The sequence below is a fragment of the Elephantulus edwardii genome, unplaced genomic scaffold, assembly GCF_000299155.1.
Source record: "Elephantulus edwardii isolate Elephantulus edwardi_28Jun2011 unplaced genomic scaffold, EleEdw1.0 scaffold00020, whole genome shotgun sequence".
Classification (NCBI taxonomy): domain Eukaryota; kingdom Metazoa; phylum Chordata; class Mammalia; order Macroscelidea; family Macroscelididae; genus Elephantulus; species Elephantulus edwardii.
In genome coordinates this window covers 11,047,008-11,065,684 of record NW_006399770.1, presented here as the reverse complement: position 1 = coordinate 11,065,684, position 18,677 = coordinate 11,047,008, and positions in this window count along the sequence as shown.

The following is an 18,677-nucleotide window of genomic DNA, read 5'->3' as shown; positions in this document are numbered from 1 at the left end:
TTTTTGGATAATCTTCAGTAAAATCTTGCTTGAATGTGAAATCAGTGAGATTGTTCTATAGTTTCCACACTCTGTTGGGCCACCTTTCTTTGGGATAGGAACAAATATAGATCTCTTCCAGTCAGTTGGCCAAGTGGTTGCTCTCCGGATGTCTTGGCACAACTTGGTGAGCATGTCCAGGGCAGCATTTATAACTATATTCATAGTAATACAGTTATGAAAAGAATAAATTGTTCCTAAGTTATAGAACATTTGTAGAAATATTAAAATGATCAGCATGCCAAATAAAGGTTCAGACTGATACTTTGTCTTTAGTAAACAAAGCATAAAGAATTATCTTCTTTTTGTGTGTTCTTAATTTGCTGCAGAGATAAATCAGAAGTTTTAGACATGAATTATGAGTATGATTTTAGGATGGAACAAAAACAACATTGTGGAAATTAATTTGGAGCAATGTGCTGTTCTAGCTTATGGACAAATTTGTGTCATTACCAGGAATTTTAAAAAACAATTGGTTTTGAATGTTGATTCAAAGAAGAAAATTATTCATGCAAAACTCAAGATTTGAAACAGTGACTATAATTACAGAAGGCATATGTCTGTTATTTGTTTGTTTGGATGGCCTTCATCATCAGTTGATTTTGTGCACTAGTTACTGAATGCTTTCTGTAGGATTTATTCGTTTCAGACATGTTCGTTTTTAATTAGAAAATACTGTCTAATTTACCTAAATAAACTTATACCTGAAGAGTTAGTACAGTCTTATAATTGGTTGTAAATGATATTCCATGTCTGTTTTCAAAGTTGTAACAAGATGCTAGGCACACTAAATAATTTTGGAGATTTCAGTTCCAGTATCGTAAGCTCAGATAACCATGAGTATTCTTTGTCTTTCACATCTCAGAATTAGAAGCCCTGATCCTATCGTGCCTAACTTATAAGACTCCTGACCGGAAGGTTGATAGAATCCACTAGACCCCTCTAAGGAGAAAGGTAGGCAATTACTTTCTGTAAAGTTTACATTCTTGGCCCCAATGGAAGGTTGTTGTGTTAGAGGAAGTTAATCTCACAGGAAGAGATTGCCCATCCTTTTTCCATGGAGCAGTTTGTGGATTCGAACTGTGCACCTTTGAGATTTCAGTGCAGCTTCTTATCACTAGGCTATAAGAGCTCTCTAGGAAATCATAACCTCCTAGACCACAAGAACTTATTATGTACTATATAATTCTTCTAATAATTATCAGAAGGAAACTCTGGTTGTTTAGTAGTAAGGACTTGTGCTGCTAACACAAGGAATATGGTTTGAAACCACCAGCTGCTTCACAGGAGAAAGATGGGCAATCTCCTTCTGTACTTTTTACGGCCTCTGAAAACCTGCTGGAGAGTTAGCTATGGGTTGGTTTTGACGGGATGATACTCAACAACAAAAATACTAATCATTGAGTACTTACTATATGTTCACAACTCAAATTTACTGCCATTAATTCTATCCTAATTCTTTTGTAATTTCTAAGACTATACATACATCTTAATGAGAAGAGACTAGAACTTAGACACAAATGTGTGTGTGCCTGTGTATATATTAATAGCAGCCTTATTAAATAGTAAGAAAATAGAAGCAGTCCCAATGCCCATCAGCAAATTAATAGATTGATAAATGGTGGTATATTCACACGAAGAACATTATGCAGAACTAAGGAACAATTTTGTAAAATATAATATGAGGGAGTTTAGAGAACATTATGCTGAATGAACGAACTCAGTCTCCGAAAAACAAGTACTCCATAAGATTATTATTGCAAAAATAAGTGATAATTATTAAGATGAATATAAATATCCAAAGGAGAAAAAGGGGTAAATAATCAGAAAAAAGGGAAAATACAGATTAATAACAGACATAGTTCAAGAGTAATAAATTATATAAAAATGCAATGTATAGGAATGATTGTATGAAACACAATGTGAACAAAAGATTGTATAAATTAAAATGTACATGAATGAAACACAAAACAAATTATTGTATTCAAATAAATTTAAAAAAACCTCATTGATTAGACTCATCCATTGTTTCATAGTAGAAAGGTGAGACAGCCTGTTTCTGTAAAGATTTATTACCTTGGAAACACTATGGGACAACGATAGTCTGACTTATCTGGTGGCTGAGGTGGATTGAATTGCTTCCCCAAAATACACCTGAAAGTTCTGTACTGATCTTCCATGATGGATAAACCATCATGATGGATAAGTCAAAAGAAGTCTTAAAGTGAGATTCAACTCCTTTATTTCATCATAACCTTAAATTTGAGTTTCCCTGGGGTGTGAACTATAATATTTTCTATATTACAAAAGAGAAATAGAACAGAGAGGAAACCACCAAGAAAGGCTTATCAGGAGTGTACTACCTTCTTTGGACTCAAGTTCCCATCTTGGGAAGCCCCTACATATAGAGGAAGGTAGTAACACATAGAGATCCCTAACGAATGCAGGACCTTATTGATGGTGACAGACACACAATCTTCTTTCAGAACCAGCAGAGGGTGTGTGTGTGTGTGTGTGTGTGTGTGTGTGTGTGTGGTTTCCCCTAGTACAAGCACCCTGAACTTGGACTTCTGGCCTCCTTAAGAATAAATTTTTCATTATTAAAAAACAGAGATACATAAATTAACAGATGTTCAACATCAATTCTGTTTTGTACTATTGAATCAGAATTGACTCATAACTAAACTTCCAGCTGATTTTCAGACACAGTAAATTGCATAGGAAGAAACTGCCAATCTTTCTCTCACTGAGCAGCTAAAGGATTCGAGCCACATGCCTTTGGATTGGCAGCACAACTTTTTACCACTAAACCACCAGACCTACCTACGATATTGGTATTACAGTTAGGCACTGTTGAGTCAAGTATAACTCATAGTGACCCTGTGAAAAACAGACCTGAACTCTCTCCTATCCTGTGCCATCTTCATCATCTCTGACACACTTAGGTCCATTTCTGCAGTCGTTGTGTCCACACAACTCATTGTAAGTCTTCCTCTTTTTTGTTGATTCTCCTTTTTTTCCAAGCATGGTGGCCCTCTCCAAGGAACTGAGTCTTCTAGCAACATGTCCAAAGTATGGGAGCCAAAGGTTCACCATCTTTGTCTTCAAAGAGCACTCTTGTTGCACATACTCCAAGACGTATTATTTTTTCTTTTTGGAAGCCTATGTGATATTCAGTACTGTTCTCTAACAGTACAAATCAAAGGTATAAATTTTTTTTTTAATTCAATTTCCATTAATTCACTGTTGCACTTTTCTCCCTGCCCACACCTCCCCCCGAAGTTCGCTCTTCTCTTTGAAAGCAAAAGAAAAAATCCTTCATTGGTATACAATCCCCGCGCCCTCTGGCCCTGACCCTCCACTCGACCCCGAGTACAATCCACTAGGCCACCTTCATTCCGGACTCTTGTGATAACCATAATACCCTATCATATATCGCTTTTTAACCTGTTCTCTCTCATCTGTCACAATGCAGTAAAGTTTTTCTGTCATCCTTTTTCATTGTCCAGCTCTCAGCTGCAGAGTAGAAGATTGGAAAGATTATGGTTTCAATCAGATGTACTTTAGTCTTGAAATTGCTATCATTGTTCTTTAGCATTTTTAAGAAGTCCCTGACAACTGACTTGTCTAATGCAATATACGTCTTGATCTCCTGGATTCACCAAGGATGGTGATTGTTGATCCAAGAAAGATGGAATTATTGACAGCTTCAATTCTTTAACTATCATGATGATGTGTTCAACATTATCAGTCATCATAAAAATGTGAAATATGAAATAAACTTTGGAGCTGTTTGAAAAACCAGAATAGAAATTATTCGTTTGGTGTTTGGGGTTTTTGTGGTTTTTGTTTTGTTTTGTTTTTTAGAATAGCTATTTGATTGTTTGAAATACTGGTGAAGAAAAATAATTCTGGAAATCTGATTACTTTGGAAAATTATTTTCTGATTTCTTAGAAACTTAAACATTTAACTACCTTTGTTGTTGTTGTTGATGTGTATTATTGAGTTGTTTGGGACTCAGAGGAACCCTATACACAATAACTTTGTATCTTGTCCTATCCTGAGCAAATCTCACTGCTTCTGACACATCTACACTTATTATTCCAGTTACTGTGTTAATCCATCTCCCCCAGCATCTTCCCTTAGGCTATTTCTCCATTCTTCCAACCTTGATGTCTTTCTCCAAGGACTGGTCCCTTCTGGCAACATTCCCAAAGTCTGTGAGACAGAGCTTTAAAATCCTTGCCTCCAAGGAGAAACTTGGTTTCACCTTCTCCAGGAAAACCTGTTTATTCTCTTGGAAGTCCATGGTATGTTCAATACTTTTTTCCAGAGCCACAACTCAAAGGCATCAATTCTTCTTCTGTCATCCTTAGTCATAGTTTCATAGCAAGCAATTGCAAAGACCATGGCCTGGATCAGGCACACCTTAGTTTCTAGACTGACATTATAGCTCTTTAGCATTCTGAAGAAGTCCCAGAAACAGATTTTCCTAACATAATTAATGTTTTGATTTTCTGACTGTTGGTACCAAGAATGTTGATTGTGGAGCCAAGCAAACTGAAATTGTTAACAACCTTAATCTCTTCTCCATCTATTATGGTGCTGCCAATTGACTCAGTGGTAATAATCTTTGTTTTCTTGAAGCAGAGCTTCAATCAATATAGAAGACTACAGGCATTGAACTATTGTAGTAAATGCTTCAGGTCCTCCTCAGTTTCAGTGAGAAACATTGCATCATCTGCATAACATTAAGTTGTTGATGAGTCTTCTTCCATGGACCAGAAATTTTATGTTCAAGGTTTTATTTCAGAAAAATAAAAGCTCATATTCACATAAATATCTGTGCAAGATAGTTTTAACAACCTGATTTATGAATAATTCAAACAAGAACAAAACTGAAATATTTATCAATAAAAGACATATTGCTATAGTGGATTGCAATACAGCAATAAAAAGAATGAAATAATGGTAACAAGTAAAAATCTTAATGAATTTCAGACTTTTTTTCCCACCTAAAGAAGTCAGATATGAAAGACTATACCCTGCATTATTCTAATTAGGTAAAAGTCATTACAGACAAAGATAATCTAAAGAATAAAAATGTATATGCTTTTCTAGCAAAGTAGAGGGAAAATGGGTGGCAAAAGTCTTGAGAGCAATTTCTAGGGTGTTGGAAATTTCCTTAATCTTGTATAGCTGTATGTGCATGAGTTAATTTTTCAATGGGGAATATTTTTCTTTTTATAAACCTAACAAAATTTTACACCAAGAATAGTCACTTAAATAGTACAAATTTACATGGCAGAGGATTGTTAAAATTTTTCTATAAACTCTCCTTTTCCCAATAATCCACAATCCAAATATTTTATACGGTAGCGAAGATGGTGAGAAGGTGCCCAAAGTAACTCTTACTCAAAATTAATGACTTAAATTTCACATACTGTCTCCACTCAGGACCCAAATAGTACAGACTATAATTTACAACATTTATATTTACACCATTGTCAGAAGACGAATCAATGCTTTTGCATTGCGGTGTTAGTGAAGAGTATCAAATGTATCAATGACTGACAAAAGAACAAACAAAATTGTCTTGGAGGAAGCATAAGTAGAGTGCTCCTTAGAAACAAGGATGGTGGAATTCTATCTCGCTTTGGCCATAGTTTTAGAATAAACCAGTCCTTGGAGAGAGATATTATGTTGGGAAAAGTATAGGGTCAATGAAAGAGAGGAAGATCCTCAAGGTGGATTGACACAGTGATTACCACAATGGGCTTATGTGTGAGAGGTCATGAGGATGGCACTGAACAGGTCAAGGTGTCCATCTGTTGTTCACAGGGTCTCTATAACTAGCAATCTACTTGATGGATCTTAATAATAGCAACTCAATTATAATCATGTCTGTAATTTTTGTTTGCTTTATTATTTCTGGTTCGTTCTTCTTCATCCATTTCTGCATCTCTTCTTCATTGTCTTGCTGTCTGTCTTCTGCAATGTTATTAATTTAAAGAAATAATCTTGTAGTAACCCCCTTTTAAAGTATACAACCACTATATCTTTTTGTGCTATAAATTTTTAAAATGTACTATTTGCTTAAAATAGAGGAATAGTGTGGTCTTCTCAGGTTGCCATACTACTTAGATGGCTATAAAATATCACTAACTAGATGGTTTGTAAGGGAGCTCTGCTGATCTAGTGGTAAGAAGTTGTGCTCCAGTCCTAAAGGCTCAGAGTTCAAATCTACCAGCTGCTCCACAGGAAAAGAACGAGCAAGTCTTTCTGTATGGTTTACTGCCTCTGAAAACCCATTGAAGGGTCAGCTATGAGTTGTTCTGACTGGATGTCAAACAACCACAGATGGCTTATCAGAAGAGACATTTATCATCCCAGAGATCTGCAGGTGTTCTAGATCAGGGTGTCACTCATCTTGATCCTCTGAAACTTTGAGGGAGAACTTGTTTTATCTCTCTCTTGGCATCTGGTAGCTCCTCATCTTCTTGACTTGCAAACATGTTATTTTTCTTCTGTCTTCAATATCTGTGTATCTTCTTTTTCATAATGACACCAGTCAAAAAGAATTAGAGCCTACTCTACTTTAGTATGACCTTTTTGTTGTTGAACTGATGACATTTTCAAAGATCTATTTCCAAACAAAGTCATATTTACAGGTACAGAAGTGAGGACTTCACAATAATTTTTTGAGTAGCACATAATTTAATAAATAACAGACAGCAATAAAACAAGTCTCATTGAGTCATAAAGCATTTAATCTCCATTCTATTCATCTATATGTGAAAATTTATTTTCAGTATAGATTTCATGTATTCATTTATGCATTAATAAATTTCTATAAATGAGAAATAACTAAAACTCATTGAAGACTGCAGACTCATAATAATGTGGTAACATTATGTGTTATGAATTGAATTGTGTCTCCTAAAACATATGCTATAAATCCTTTATGGAAAGTACCCTAGATGCACAATGGTTAAGTGCCTGACTGCAGAGCAAATGATCAATAGTTTCAATCTGCCACTAAGTCCTTCTGTAAAAAGATCTGGTGATCTACCTCCATAGAGATTTTATCAGCAGACCTCCTATAGGGAAATTTTATCTCCAGGGCTGCCATGGGGTTGAATTGACTGGTGGCTTAAACCAACAGCAATATATGTATAAATAAAATCCCATTTGGAGATAGTGTTTTCTTTGTAAATTAATGAAGTTATATAAAAATAGGATACATTTAAAGCTAATTACTTCTGATATGTAAAAAAGAGCACATTAGGCACAAAAACCAGGGCAAACAGATATTTCACTAGAGCTTACAGAAAGCCCCTTTCCCTAGACCCTGTACCTAGAATTGGATTTCTAGGAGCTCTGGTAATGCTGTGGTTAAGGCATTCCTGCTAACCAAATGGTCTGTTCTTCAGAGAAGATACTTAATATGAGAGTCTGTGTCCATGAAGATTTATATCCCTAGAAAGTTGGGACTAGTGGGAATAGAAAGAATATTTGTTCCAGAAATATCAGTAATGGGTATATATACAAAGAAAAAGAGTTTCCACATAAACAGATAAACAGATACATGCACACTCAGGTTTAATGCAGGATTACTTATAATAACAAAGAGATAATAACAAAGAGGTAGCAAGCTCTCAAGTAATAAAGAAGATATGGTGTAAAAACCAAATAATTCATAAAGCACTACATAACATGAATGCATCAGGAGGACATTATGTTAGACAAAGTAAGTCAGTTACCAAAGGGCTGTTATGATTGTTGTTATTGTTGTTGATTGTCATCAAATCCAGCATGACTCATAGTGACCCTATGAACAAAAGGCCTGAAGCCTTTCTATAACTACAGACATTTATCAAAGTTTATAGAGTTTCCAGAGGCATGTTGTTTAGAAAGTAGATGCCACTCTTGCTTCCAAACTTGTCTTAAACTGGGAGTTCCACCAAACACTGCCGACCATGAGTAACTGTTATGGCATTTGACACCCCAATGGCACAAGGTTCAGCATCACAGCAACCCCAGGCTAGTTACCTCATTACAGCATACTGACAGAAAAGTGCTGTACCACTTAAAAGAATGTTCCTTCAAAATATCATAACAGACTTTTAAATACAAAGGCCCTCTCTGAGGTCTTGTTGACTCTAAACATGAAGCTTAAATAAAAAAACAACCAAAATACTATGTTTTGTTGTTATGTGTCATTGAGTCATCTGCAACATATAGTGACCCTATGTACAGAAACTCTGAAACCTTCCTGTCCTGAGCCAGTCTCACTAATTCCAACACACCAATCCCCTTTGCCTCAGACACTGCATCAATTCTATCTCATCTGGGGTCTTCCTCTCCTGTGCTGTCTGTCCACCCTTCTGAGCATGATGTCCTTCTACAAGGACCAGTCTCTCTTGGCCACATGCCAAAAGTATGTGAGATGGAGCATCAAAATCCTAGCCTCAATGGATTAAATGTTCCTGGAAACTAGCATGCCCCTTTCCTCAACGAATGTAGGCAAGGCCCTCTTAGTCACAGCACAGCACATTGCAAGGCTTGGCACAGAAGCTTCTTTGCTCCCTGGATGAATGAGCCTGCATGTTTCATTATGCTTCAGAGATTAATGCTTGCTGAAAACAATCCACTGTTACCCCAGTGTTAAAAGCTCAAGATCTAGGGGCATTTTCATGTTTCTCAGACCTAAAAGGGTGCTCTCCAAGATAGACTGATTTCTTGTCTTGGCACTCATGGATTACTATTATAAAAATTCAAGGAAAGTTTACCAACTGATAGAAATAATTTTGGATGGCTACCAGGGAAGGGAAGGAAAAAACATTGGGAGCTGAAATTAATAAATAGATGAATTTGGTGGAAAAGAAAGGCAATATAATGGTTAGATCATATAATCAATTAATTATATTGAAATTTAGGTTACAAAAATGTATATGAAGAAAAAGCTGTAAACAACATTTAACAAAGGAGATTTATAGCCTTGAAATATTCAGAAGCAGTTCTTCTGAGTCCTACAAGTTTGCAGTGAGTCAGAATTGACTCGGTGGCACTGCTAGTGTGGACAGCATTGTAAGCTGTGAGAACTCTGGTGGCTGAGTGAGTAAGGAGATGTGTTGCCAACCTAAGGGGACACAGTTTGAATCCAACATCTGCTCTGTGGAAGAAAAGTGAGCAAGCTCTTCTCTTTGCAATTTAAAGACTCTGAAAAGCCATTCTAAGGTCAGCAATGGGTCAGTTCCAACTCAGTGGCAATAAGCCTGAGAAGCTGTGAGAAAAAAAATCAACTTTGTTTGTTAAAGTTATTGATTTTGGTATACTTTTTTAGGAATGCTAAGAAATTAAGAGAATATGTCTTAAAGATTAATGTAAGACGTGAATTACAATTTTTAACAATTGCACTTAGCTAGTACTGCCGCTTACCAACTCTTTGCAGGTATGTTATTTGTTGTTGTTGTTGTTGTGTAGTGTTGTCAGATCCATAGTTGATCCTCCAGTGAGTTTTCAGAAGCAATAAATCCCACTGGAGTAGACTGCCCATAGTTCTTCTGTGAACCAGCTTGTGGATTTGAACCACGTACTTCTGGGCTGGCAGCATTTTTTCTTACCACTAAGCCACCAGAGCACCCTTTTAGGTCTAAGAAACATGAAAAAGCCCCTAGATCTTCAGCTTTTATCTCTGGCGTGTAAGTGGATTGTTTTCAGCAAGCATTAATCTCTGAAGCATAATGAGACATGCAGGCTCATTCATCCAGGGAGCAAAGAAGGTTCTGTGCCAAGCCTTGCAATGTGCTGTGCAGTGACTTAAGAGGGCCTTGTCCACAATCTTTGAGGAAAGGGGCATGCTAGTTTCCAGGAACATTCAATCCATGGCTTATGTGTGGAGTCTGCCAAAAGCACTGCAACTGGCTTTGCCAATTGTGTTGGTGTTTTATGACTCTGTTCATCTTTAATGATCTGTAGCCTCTCTCGCCATGCAAGCTTCTAAATCTTGGCTCGCTCCCAATTGCTCTATCGATCTGAAATTTGGCCAGCAAGCAAAATCCTTTGTTTGTTTTGGGGATTATTTTTATTATCTGGCTCCAGACAGGGAGCACAGAATGGGGTGGAGACTTCACAGAAATGAGGACATCCACTTCTGTGGTAGGACTCCTGAGAGTCTAAGACCAGTCCTCTGGTGCTATAAAGAATACTGTTCAAAGCTGTAAAGAGAATTCATATTTGCATTGTATTGATGGCAATAACAGCTTGTCAGGCTCCCATCTGTCAGAGCAAAAGGAATTCTGCAGTTCAGAGTCAGGGCTCTGGGGCCTCCCTTTCTGGGTGATGTACCACAAAACAACAGAAACAGGTTTAGAGAGGGCCAGATTTACACATAGCCAGGGCAGTAGCTCTCTATCTTTCAGTGCCTTAAGCTTGAAATCTTGCTTACTTACTCAAGCTCACTAGGGTTCTGAATCATTTAAGCTTATATTTTCAGACCTGAGTGCTTTGGACAACTTATGCTGTTGTTACAAGCCGTAAAGTCGAGTAGAATTCATAGTGACCCCATGAACAAAAGATCTAAACCCAGTCCTGTCCTGCACCATCCTAACACAAAAGATCATTGCAGCTGTCACCATGTCAATACTCCTGGTTGAGGGTCTTCCTCTCCTAAGCCGACCCTCCAATCTTCCCAACTTCATGTTCCTCTCCAAGGAATAATAACACCTCCTAGCAATATGTCCACAGTATGTGAGGTGAAGCCTCATTATTCTTGCCTCAAAGAGCACTCCAGCTGCACCCTCTCAAAGACATATCTGTTCTTTCTCTTGGCTGTCCATAGGATGTTCAGTGCTCTTCTCCAGCATCACAGCTCAAAGGCATCAATTTTTTTTGTTGTTATCCTTATTTGTTGTCCAGGTATTAGTTGCATAGCTAGTAATCAGAATGACTATGGCCTGAATTAGATGCACCTTAGTCTTCAAACTCCCATCACTACTCCTTAATAATTTGGAAAGGTCCCTAACTACTGATTTTTCCAGTGCAATGTGTCTCCTTATTTCCTGACTGCTAGTACCAAGCATATTAATTGTGTATCCAAGCAAGATGAAGCTGTTAATAGTTTCAGTCTCCTCTCCATCCATCATGACACTGCATATTGGTCCAGTGGTAAGAATCTTTGTTTTCTTCATATTCAGATGTAATCCACACTGAAGGCTGCATTCTTTGATCTTCTGCAACAAGTGCTTCAAGTTCTCCTCACTTTCAGCAAAGAAAGTTGTGTCATCTGCATAATGCAGGTTATTAATGATTCTCCCTCTAATCCTGAAGCCACATTCCTCTTGAGTCCAACGTCTCAGATAATTTGTTCATCATATAGATTGAACATGTATAGAGATAGAATACAATCTTAACACACTCCTTCCCCAATTCTAAACCACGCAGTGCTCCCCTACTCTGTTCACAAAACAGCCTCCTGATCCAGTTATAGGTTCCTCATGAGCACAGTCAAATGCTATGGGATTCCCGTTCTTCTCAGTGTCAGTCACAACTTGCCATAATCCACAGAAAAATGTGTTTACGTAGTCCATAAATCACGAATAGACATTCTTCTGATACTGTCTACTTTCAGCCAGGATCCATCTGACATCATTCGTGATTCTTTAATTACAAAAATATGATAACAGTGATTTCTGAAAAGGAGGTCTATGATAAATATTTTGTGGAAAAGCTACAAAATATTCTCCTGTTAAGAAGTAAAAATTCATAATAACATATTTAAAAATCTGTGAAAAGTAGTCTTAAAATAAGGATTCTTCTTTCTATAAACTATTGTTGTTTTGATCCAGTAAGCTAGAACCACCCATAGGTGAGCCCCTGGCAAGTTTTCAGAGGCACTTAATTGCAGAGAAGGAGACTGCCCATACTTCTCCCACAGAGGAGCTGATGCACTTGAACCACGTACCTTTGGCAGAGCAGCACAGCTTCCTGTCACTAGGCCACCATCATCTTCCAAGCTTTTTGGCTGTAGAATTCTTCTCACAAAAGTTTTCTTAAGTATAGCTAAGATATATATGTAAGATTTTAATATGTAAAATCTTTTAAGAAACACATTAAATTAAATATACATTAAAGCATAAAATTTTTTGTGACAGGCCTTTCATGATATTATTTTGGAGCAGGTTTTAATGGTATAGTATGTCAGTATATATGTATATATATCGCTATGGTTGGAGAGAGTTAGATATTAAAATACTTGAAGAGTTAGAGTAAGTGAGCAATTGCCTATTTAAATTATATATTTTTCAATTTATCTTACATCTAGATGTGGCCATGTGATTAATATTAGCCGATAAGAAGTTGAGATATTTGGTGGCCTAGTGGTAATGAATTGCACTACTAGCCCATAGGCACACAGTTCAAATCCTCCAGTTGCTCTTATGGAGAAAGATGAAGAATCTCCTCCGGTGCAAATTATTGCCACTGTAAATCCACTAGAGGGTCAGTCATGAGTCACCTCTGACTTAAAGGCACTCAACAACAACATGAATAGGAAGTTAGAAGACTGGATAGTGACAACTTCTTTTTGAAGCTGATACAACTAATAAAGATGGCCAGCAAGTCATAGGCCATAAGAAAGATCACAATATAGAAATATTTTACAGTCAGTGATTGATTAATTGCAAATACATTGAAAGGAAAATAAAAGACTAGTACACACATGGACCTCACCTGATGGACCACACAGGAATCATATTGACCACATCTGTACAAAGACATGATGTTCTTCGGCATCATGCTTAAAATCAGCAGTCAAAGCAAGACCAGGGGTATACTGTGGAACTGACCATCAATTATTTGTAATTTCAAACTTAAACTGAAAAAAATCAAGTCCACAAGAACCAAAATAAGACCTTAAGCATATATTATCTGAATTTTAACACCATCTCAAAAATAGATTTGATGCATTATATACTAATGTCTGAAGACCAGACAATGTGGGATCAGAAGACCTGACAAGTGTGGGTGGGTGGACATCATTTATGAAGAAAGTCAAAGGTCATTACAACAACAGGAATGAATGAAAAGCCAAAATGGATGTCGGAATCGGCTCTAAAACTTGCACTAGAACATAAAACAGTAATAAAACAAAAAAGGGGAGGTGGGTAATAAAAGCTGAAGTAAAGTGGGTTGAACAGATACAAAATGACAGCTCAAAAAAGACAAGCTATTATTGTTATGTGCTGTTGAGTGGCTGGCAACTCACAGTGATGCTATGCACAATAGTTCTAATCACACTGTCATCTACACACTTGCCTTTGTAATCCTAGTTCTTGTGTCAATCCATCTCATCCTGTATCCTTGCTCATCTGCATTGTTTTTCTACTCTTCCAAGTATGATATCCTTCTCCAAGGACTTATTCCTCCTGAAAACATGCCCACAGTATCATAGCGTTTCAAAATTCTTGCTTCCAAGGAGCAAGCCTCTTCAAGAAAGACCTGTTTGTTCTCTCAGCTGTTCATGTTATGTTCAATACTCTTTTCCAGCACCACAACTCAAAGGCATAGATAGATTCTTCTGTCATCTTTAGTCATAGTCCAGCTCTCTGATACAAAGGAGGTAACTGTGAAGAATATGGCTTAGATGAGGTGCACATTACTCTCTAGAATGGCATTGTTGCTCTTCAGCACTCTGGAAAGATCCCTGATAACAGATTTTCCCCAACACACTTCATCTGTTGATTTCCTAACTGCTGTTGCCAAAAGCGTTGATAGTGGACTCAAGCAGGCTGAAACTGATAACAATCTCAATCTCTTCTCTTTCATTGTGCTTACAATTGGCCTACACAAGTAGACCAACAGGGAGCATCGTGATAGATGGAGTAAAGATTGAAGTTGTCAACAATTTAATTTTACTTGTGTACACAACCAACCCTCAGGGTAGCAGTAATCAAGAAATCAAAAGACACTGGGAACTCAAAATCAAAAGTAGCATTGGGCAAATCTGATGTCAAGGACTTCTCCAAAGTTCTGGAGAGCAAAGATGTCACTGGCAGACTAAGGTGAGTGAGTGAATTGATGATGTTCGCAATTGCTTCTTCTGCATTTAACAATCACACTATGAATAAGAAAGACTAAAGATAATTTCTTTTTAAATGTCATGTTGATGAAGAGTACTACATATCTCATAGACTGCCAAAAGAACAAACAAGACTTTCTTGATGGAAGTGCAACCTGAGTGCTTCTTTGAAAAAAAGGATGATGAAACTTTGTCTTACTTACCTTGGGCATATCTTCAAGAAAAGCCAGTCCAGAGAGAGAGATGTCATGCTGGGAGAAATAGAGGTTGAGCAAGAAAGGAAGACCCTTTTAGCATAGTGACTAATGCAATGTACTTGAGTATAACAGATTGTGAGGATGGTGCATGGTAGGGCAAATTTCAGATATGTTGTTCCTCAGGTCATAGTACTGATGTTGTTGTGTATGGTCCAGTCAGAACTGACTCATATCTGGCACTCCAGTGGATTTTCAGAGATGATTAATCTGACAGGATAAGATTATTCATCTTTTTTCCTCCAGAGCAGCTGTGCATTGACACCATGTGCCTTTTAGATTGCAGCACAGCTTCTTACCACTAGACCACCAGTGAGTCATAGCTAATTTGATGACACTTAACAATGCCAACCTCAGAGTTTGTCTGCACTGGGACCTTCCCAAAGCACTAAAATCACAGGGGAGTCGAGAGAAAATGGGAAGACATAGGTGTCCAGAGACCTGAACCATTATTCTAGGGTTGGGTAGGGGAGAGGAAAGGATGTGCTAGGGGAGGAAGAAGAGAGAACAAAACAAGATGCTAGTGGGGTGGGAATAGGATGCATACACAGAAGAGGGGAGGCAACATCAAACCTGTTATCTGTGCTATGGATAAGCCCCTTTCGTCTGTTCTTTTGGGTAAAATACTTCTTTGTCTGATATTGTTCTAAAGTTGAACATTGAAATTAAGACAGAACTAGGGAGAAGGATGGTCATACACCTCTGAATAACAGGCTTTTGAAAACCTGTGTACAAATCAACCTTAGATTAGACTAGCAGATATGGCACTGGAAGCTGAGCCCTCATATTGAAAATCACAAAGGAGGGGGATCAATCATAAACAGACAGTAGGGACTAGAATGTAGAATGTGAGAAGTATGAATGTAGGAAAGTTGGAAATAGTTAAGGGAGAAATGCAATGCATAAATGTACTAGGCATTGGTAAAATGAGAAGGTTTGGCATGGGACATTTTGAATCAGACAAACATCATCATTATTATTATTATTATTATTATTATTATTATTATTAATTTTCAGGACAAACCTGTTTGTTCTCCTAGCAGTCCATGGTATATTCAACACTCTTCTCCAGCATCACAGCTCAAAGTCATCAATTGCCTTTCTGTCATCCCTATTCACCGTCCAACTCTCTGATCCATAGCACGTAATTGTGAAGACTATATAGCCTGGATCAGGGACACCTTAGTCTCCAGCCTGACGTCATTGCTCTTCAGTACTCTTGAGAGGAGGGACTGGTCCTTGGAGAGGGACACCATGTTTGGGAGAGTGGAGGGACAGTACAGGAGAGTAAGACCCTTAATGAGATGGATAGAGTCTGTGAGTGGAGTGGTGGGAATGAGCATATTTGAGACGGTGAGGTTGGTACAGGATAGAACGGCATTTAGGATTCTTGTATATAGGGTCGCTATGAGTCGCAAGCAACTTGATGGCACATAACAACAACAATATTTTTAATTTTAATGAAATTTTACAGAGATTTTGGATTTCCATTCATTCATTGTTGCACTTTTCTCCGTGTCCACCCCTCCCATCCAGTTTGTTCTTCTCTTCGAAAAGTAAAAGAAAAATTCTTTCATTGTTATACAATCCCTTCCCCCAAGTCCAATCCACTACGTAGCCTTTGCTCTGGACTCCTGTCATGACAATAATACCTAATCATACATACCTTTTAAACAGTTCTCTCTCTCATCTGTTTCAATGCAGTATACACAATTTATCACATCTTTCTCAGTCTCCTTCCCAACCCCTATTTCAGTCCCATTTTATAACAGTGGCACTATGCAGTATTCGTCCTTTTGTGACTGAGATATTTCACTCAGCATAATGTCCTCAAGAGTCATCCATTTAAAATAATATTTTATGAGTTCCTTGTTTTTCAGTGCAGCATAGTACTCCATTGTGTGAATATACCACAGCTTCTCTAACTCTCTATCCATTCATTTGTTGATGGGCACTTAGGTTGTTTCCAACTCTTTGCTATTGTGAACAAAGCCGTGATAAACATGGGGGTGCATATAATCTTATGATCTGCTAGGCTGGAAATTGAAGGTGAGAAAAAAAGGAGTCTAATTCATAACTAAAAAAGATCCTTTTTGAAATACAATGTTATGAGCAACAGGATAATATCCATATGCATACAAGAAAAACCTGTTAATACCACTATTATTCAAATATATGCACCAACAACCAGAGCCAAAGAGGAGGAAATAAATGGTTTCTATCAACTTTGTACTTGTTTTATAATCTTTTTTTTATTGTGATTTTAATGAGTTTACAGAAAAGTTGGAATTCTAATTCACTGTTGCAGTTTCCTCCTTAACCTCCCCAGTTAGGTTTTTTTAAAAAAAATATTTATTAGCTTGCTCCAAAAGTTCATATATATTGTGTTCCACACAATTCTTCCTTCATCTTGTGTTTCATACAATCATTCCCATGCATTATGCTTTATAAAATGAAACACCATTGGACCTCTCTCATCATTTCCCAATCTTTTCAGGTCCCTGCTGGATCCCTCCCATTTCCACCCTCTGAACTGCTACTCACCATTACCCTTCTGCTCCCACCCCTTACCTTTGCATTCCTTGCATGTTTTACTAGTTATCCTTCTATTTTTATAATAATGGTCTTATGCAGTATTTGTTCTTAGGAGACTTAGTTCACTCAGCATAATGCTTTCCAGTTCTCACAAGTTATGCAGTGTTTCTTGAAATTGTTGCTCCTGAGTGCTTCACTTGTGTGAATGTATCGCAATTTCTCAATCCATTCATTTGAGATGTTTCCATGTTCATGTGATAGTGAATAATGGTGCTATGAAACTGGTGTACAAATCTTCGTTTGTGTCTCAGTTCTAATTTCCTTGGGGTATATTCCTAGTAGTGGAATAGCTGGGTCATACAGAGGTTCCATATTCAACTTTTTGAGGAAATGCCAAACTGTCATCCAGAGTGGTGTACCATGTTATAATCCCACCAACAGTGTATAAGAGTTCCCTCCTCTCCACATCCTCTCCAACATTTATTGTTTGCCTGCTAAACTTTACCACTGCTCCTGGGGTAAGATGTTATCTCATTGTGATTTTGATTTGCATCTTTTAGTGGTAGTGATTTTGAGCATTTATTCATGTGTCTGTTGGAACAACAATAACAATAACAAGGGAGCTCTGGTGGCTTAGTGGTAAGAAGCTGTGCTGCAATCTGGAAGGCATGTAGTTCAAATCCACCAGCTGCTCCAAAGAAGAAGGATGGGGAATCTTCTCAAGTGCAATTAACTACCTCCAAAAACAGCTGCAGGGACAGCTATGAGTCATGTCAAGAACAGCAACTCTCCTGTGGTAGAAGATACTTTAGAATCCATTTGTTACTTTATCTAATTTCAGGAAATAGTATTGATGTTAGAGTAGTAGAGAAAGATAGCATTTGGGAAGAGATTCAGAAAAGAACCACTTAGATATCTGAAGGAAGGTAAATAACAAGTATATCAAAAGGAAAGGCAAGAGCAGATGTTCCTGTACTTAATTTTGCTTTGTGCATTATAAGAGGAACTAAAAGCAGCAGATTTTGAGGTAAAAACAAAACCCAAAAACCTAGTTTCGATGTTTGATTTTGCCAGTCACTCATTTGGGGTGTTTGTTCCTTTTCTTTTTGTAAGATTTTTTTAGCATGGTAATAAAATGGATAACAATTTTCCAATTTATATTGTTATATTTGGAATGAAAAGAAAGGCATTCATAACATGTGCATAATACGCACAGAACCTATCCACAAACACACATACAAAGTGACAGTAATTAAGTCTAGTAACAAATAACACTATGTCGCTGCGACACATAGTGAGATTTTATCTCACTGCTTCCCTCAAAATTAGGTGCTATCATATGATTTTCTTTCAGTAACTGAACTCACAAACAAAAGTTGTAACTGTCAGTGCACAATTTTCATTCGCCCTCTTTGCTACCTCAGCAATTACGGGAATGAGGACATGAATCTCACTTTGACCTGGGCCTTAAATGAAAACAATTGGAGTGATGTCCTCATCTGATCTGTAGGGGACAAGTAGTACAAGTGAAAAATAAAGTATTGTGGTTAAATTGCTATAGCAAAACCTAGCCTTTACTCAATGATTCAGAAACTGGTTAGTGGTTACTAGAACTAGAATTCTCACAGAACACAAATCTACCTTATATTATCAGGTGATAGTCAATGAAGGAACTAGTAGTGTGAGCTTGAGAGAGGTACCTTAGGATTTTATAAACCTAGACATCTACTATAAGTCTGAGATCTACCTAAACATCTAGTGACAAGAT